A 6,000-nucleotide genomic window follows, 5' to 3' on the forward strand; every position below is an offset into this window, starting at 1 on the left:
GTACATGCCTCAAGAAATGTACCGGGTCTCACGAAATTTTTAAAATGACCAAAAACTATGCGCAATAGCCCATGAAAAGTGCCATAAAACACGAGAACAACGGGTTTTTCGCCATGCCTCAAAAAATGTACTAGGTCTCACGGGAGATGAAAAACGATCAAAAACCCTTAAACTGTGAGCAATAGCCCTAGAAGAGTGCCATAAAACACAAAACGACGAGTTTTAGCCCTACCTCGAAAAAATGTACTAGGTCTCACGGGACATGAAAAACGATCAAAAACCCAAAAACTGTGAGCAATAGCCCAAGAAAAGTGCCATAAAACACGAAAACGACGAGTTTTAGCCTTGCCTCAAAAAAATGTACCGAGTCTCACGAGACTTGTAAAACAGCAAAACCCCGAAACTGTGAGCAAAATACCATGAAAATTGACATAAAATACGAAAACAACAGGTTTTTTACATGCCTCAAAAAATGTACATGGTCTCACGGGACTTGTAAAACAGCAAAACCGTAAAACTGTGAGCAATAGCCCATGAAAATTGACATAAAAATGAAAACAACTAGTTTTTGATCATGCCTCAAAAAATGTACCGGTTCTCACAACACATTTGAAAAACGACCAAAAACCCTAAAAATGTGAGCAATAGCCCATGAAAATTGCCGTAAAACACGAAAATAACGAGTTTTGGCCATGCCTTGAAAAACGTATCCGGTCTCACGAGACTTGTGAAACAGCAAAACCCTAAAATTGTGAGCCGTAGCCCATAAAAATTAACCTTAAAACACGAAAACAACGAGTTTTTGAACATGTCCCAAAAAATGTACCGGGTCTCACGAGACTTGTAAAACGATCAAACACTGATAAACTTTGAGCAATAGCCCATGAAAAGTACCATTAAACACGACAACGACAATTTTTTTCCATGTCTCAAAAAATGTATCTGGTCTCACGAGACTTGCAAAACAACCAAAAACCCTCAAATTGTGAGCAATAGCTCATGAAAATGCCATAAAACACGAAAACGTTGAGTTTTGGCCATGCCTCGAAAAATATATCGGTTCTCACGGGACTTTAAAAACAACAAAACCCTAAAATTGTGAACAATAGCCCAGGAAAATTTACATAAAACACCAAAACAACGAGTTTTGAGCATGCCTCAAAAAATGTACCAGGTCTCACAAGACTTGTAATACGACCAAAAACCCCAAAACTGTGAGCAATAGCCCAAGAAGAGTGCCATAGAACACGAAAACGTCGAGTTTCGGCAATGCCTCTAAAAAAATGTACGGAGTCTTATGAGACTTGTAAAAACAGCAAAACCTTTAAACTGTGATCAATAGCTCATGAAAATTGACATAAAATACGAACACAACGAGTTTTTTTAACATGCCTCAAAAAAATGTACCTGGTCTCACGGGAGTTGTAAAACGACCAAACATCCTAAAACTACGAGCAATGGCCCATGAAAAGTGCTATAATAAACAAAAACGATGAGTTTTGGCCATGCCTCAAAAAATGAATCGAGTCTCATGATACGTCTCCGACGTATCGATAATTTCTTATGTTCCATGCCACATTATTGATGATATCTACATGTTTTATGTATACTTTATGTCATATTTATGCATTTTCCGGAACTAACCTATTGACGAGATGCCGAAGTGCCAGTCCTGTTTTCTGCTGTTTTTGGTTTCAGAAATCCTAGTAAGGAAATATTCTCGGAATTGGAAGAAATCAACGCCCAACATCTTAGAATCCCCGGGAGCTTCCAGAACACCCGAGAGCCGCCAGAGAGGGGCCACATGGGGCCCACACATGGTGACGGCGCGGCCCAGGAGGGGGGCGCGCCGCCCTAGTGTCTGGTGGCCCCAGACCCCTTCTGATGATGCCCTTCCGCCTACTTAAGGTCTCCGTCGCGAAAACCCTATTACGTTCGACGAAACCAGAGAAAACCTTCCGGAGCCGCCGCCATCGCGAAGCCAAGATCTGGGGGACAGGAGTCTCTGTTCCGGCACGCCGCCGGGACGGGGAAGTGCCCCCGGAAGGCTCCTCCATCGACACCACCGCCATCTCCATCAACGCTGCTGTCTCCCATGAGGAGGGAGCAGTTCTCCATCGAGGCTCGGAGTTGTACCGGTAGCTATGTGGTTAATCTCTCTCCTATGTGCTTCAATACAATAATCTCATGAGCTGCCTTACATGATTGAGATTCATATGATGATGCTTGTAATCTAGATGTCATTTTGCTAGTCAAGTGGATTTTACTTATGTGATCTCCGGAGACTCCTTGTCCCACGTGTGTAAAGGTGACAGTGTGTGCACCGTGTGGGTCTCTTAGGCTATATTTCACAGAATACTTATTCACTGTTACGAATGGCATAGTGAAGTGCTTATTTATATCCCTTTATGATTGCAATGTGTTTTGTATCACAATTTATCTGTGTGCTACTCTAGTGATGTTATTAAAGTAGTTTATTCCTCCCGCACGGTGTAATGGTGACAAGTGTGTGCATCGTGTAGTACTTGGCGTAGGCTATGATTGTGATCTCTTGTAGATTATGAAGTTAACTATTGCTATGATAGTATTGATGTGATCTGTACCTCCTTTCGTAGTGTGAAGGTGACAGAGTGTGCATGCTATGTTAGTACTTGGTTTGGTTATGTTGATCTGTTATGCACTCTAAGGTTATTTAAATATGAACATTGAATATTGTGGAGCTTGTTAACTACGGCATTGAGGGTTCGTGTAATCCTACACGATTAGTGGTGTTCATCATCCAACAAGAGGGTGTAGAGTCTAGCATCTATCTATTTATTCTGTTATGTGATCAATGTTGAGAGTGTCCACTAGTGAAAGTATGATCCCTAGGCCTTGTTCCTAAATACTGCTATCGATGTTTGTTTACTGTTTTACTGCATCTATACTTCCTGCAATATTACTACCATCAACTGCACGCCAGCAAGCACTTTTCTGGCGCCGTTACTACTGCTCATATTCATTCATACCACTTGTATTTCACTATCTCTTCGCCGAACTAGTGCACCTATTAGGTGTGTTGGGGACACAAGAGACTTCTTGCTTTGTGGTTGCAGGGTTGCATGAGAGGGATATCTTTGACCTCTTCCTCCCCGAGTTCGATAAACCTTGGGTGATCCACTTAAGGGAAACTTGCTCGTTGTTCTACAAACCTCTGCTCTTGGAGGCCCAACACCGTCTACAAGAATAGAAGCTCCCGTAGACATCAAGCACTTTTCTGGCGCCGTTGCCGGGGAGGAAAGGTAAAAGGCACTCATACTCCGGTCCCAGGTAAAGTACTTTTCTGTTGCCGTTGTGTGTGTGCTCGAAGCTATTTCCTTTACATCCTGCAATTGCATATTTTTGTTTGTTGTTTACACTAGTTAGGCATAATGGAAAACAACAAAAATATGAGAGATCTTTATGAACTTTATCTTGAATTAGGACATGATGTGTTTGAAGAGAGAATTAAAAAACCCATGAAACTTTATATGCATGCTAATGGGAATGTTATTAATATGAATGCTTTGAACACCATTGTTGCTAATGCTATGGAAAATGCTAAGCTTGGGGAAGCTGATTTTGATGAGCATGATATTTTTAGTCCCCCAAGCATTGAGGAGAAAATTTTCTTTGATGATACTTTGCCTCCTATTTATGATGATTATAATGATAGTGGTCTTTTGGTGCCGCCTACTATGGAGAGTAAATTTTATTATGATTATACTATGCCTCCTACACTTGATGAGAATAATAATGATAGCTACTTTGTTGAATTTGCTCCCACTACAACTAATAAAATTGATTATTCCTATGTGGAGAGTAATAATTTTATGCATGAGACTCATGATAAGAATGCTTTATGTGATAGTTATATTGTTGAGTTTGCTCATGTTGCTTCTGAAAGTTATTATGAGAGAGGAAAATATGGTTGTAGAAATTTTCATGTTACTAAAATACCTCTCTTTTTGCTGAAAATCTTGAAGCTGCACTTGTTTTATCTTTCTATGCTTGTTGCATTATGCTTCTTGAATTTGTTTATTTACAAGATTCCTTTTCATAGGAAGCATGTTAGACTTAAATTTGTTTTGAATTTGCCTCTTGATGCTCTCTTTTGCTTCAACTACTATTTCTTGCGAGTGCATCATTAAAACTGCTGAGCCCATCTTAATGGCTATAAAGAAAGCACTTCTTGGGAGATAACCCATGTGTTTATTTTACTACAGTACCTTTTTTTATATTTGTGTCTTGGAAGTTGTTACTACTGTATCAACCTCTCCTTATCTTAATTTTGTTGCATTGTTGTGCCAAGTAAAGTCTTTGATAGTAAGGTTCATACTAGATTTGAATTACTGCGCAGAAACAGATTTCTTGCTGTCACGAATGAGGGCCTAATTCTCTGTAGGTAACTCAGAAAATTATGCCGATTTACGTGCGTGATCCTCAGATATGTACGCAACTTTCATTCAATTTGAGCATTTTCTATTGAGCAAGTCTGGTGCCTCAATAAAATTCGTCTTTACGGACTGTTCTGTTTTGACAGATTCTGCCTTTTATTTCGCATTGCTTCTTTTGCTATGTTGGATGGATTTCTTTGTTTCATTAATGTCCAGTAGCTTTGTGCAATGTCCAGAAGTGTTAAGAATGATTGTTTCACCTCTGAACATGTGAATTTTTGATTATGCACTAACCCTCTAATGAGTTGTTTCGAGTTTGGTGTGGAGGAAGTTTTCAAGGGTCAAGAGAGGAGGATGATATACTATGATCAAGAAGAGTGAAAGCTCTAAGCTTGGGGATGCCCCAGTGGTTCATCCCTGCATATTTCAAGAAGACTCAAGCATCTAAGCTTGGGGATGCCCAAGGCATCCCCTTCTTCATCGACAAATTATCAGGTTCCTTCTCTTGAAACTATATTTTTATTCGGTCACATCTTATGTACTTTACTTGGAGCGTCTGTGTGCTTTTGTTTGTGTTTTTGTTTGAATAAATGCTTGTGTGGGAGAGAGACATGCTCCGCTAGTTCGTATGAACACATGTGTTCTTAGCTTTTAATGTTCATGGCGAAGGTTGAAACTGCTTCGTTCATTGTTATATGGTTGGAAACGGAAAATGCTACATGTAGTAATTGGTAAAATGTCTTGGATAATTTGATACTTGGCAATTGTTGTGCTCATGTTTAATCTCTTGCATCATATATTTTGCACCTATTAATGAAGAAATACATAGAGCTTACTAAAATTTGGTTTGCATAATTGGTCTCTCTAAAGTCTAGATAATTTCTAGTATTGAGTTTGAACAACAAGGAAGACGGTGTAGAGTCTTATAATGTTTACAATATGTCTTTTATGTGAGTTTTGCTGCACCGGTTCATCCTTGTGTTTGTTTCAAATAACCTTGCTAGCCTAAACCTTGTATCGAGAGGGAATACTTCTCATGCATCCAAAATCCTTGAGCCAACCACTATGCCATTTGTGTCCACCATACCTACCTACTACATGGTATTTCTCCGCCATTCCAAAGTAAATTGCTTGAGTGCTACCTTTAAATAATTCAAAATTTATCACCTCTGATTTGTGTCAATGTTTTATAGCTCATGAGGAAGTATGTGGTGTTTATCTTTCATTCTTGTTGGGCAACTTTCACCAATGGACTAGTGGCTTCATCCGCTTATCCAATAATTTTGCAAAAAGAGCTGGCGCGGGGTTCCCAGCCCCCAATTAATCAACCTTCATTAATAATTCTCTTCACATGTTTTTCTCTGATTCATCAGTAAGCAACTTAATTTTGCAAATAGACACTCCTTCATGGTGTGTGAATGTTCGAAGGCACCCGAGGATTCGGTTAGCCATGGCTTGTGTAAGCAAAGTTGGGAGGAGTGTCATCCATAAATAAAACTAAAATACATGTGTAAACAAAAGAGAAGAGGATGATCTACCTTGCTGGTAGAGATAACGTCCTTCATGGGAGCCGCTCTTTGAAGGT

This window comes from Lolium rigidum, chromosome 2 (assembly GCF_022539505.1).
Source record: "Lolium rigidum isolate FL_2022 chromosome 2, APGP_CSIRO_Lrig_0.1, whole genome shotgun sequence".
NCBI classification, from domain to species: domain Eukaryota; kingdom Viridiplantae; phylum Streptophyta; class Magnoliopsida; order Poales; family Poaceae; genus Lolium; species Lolium rigidum.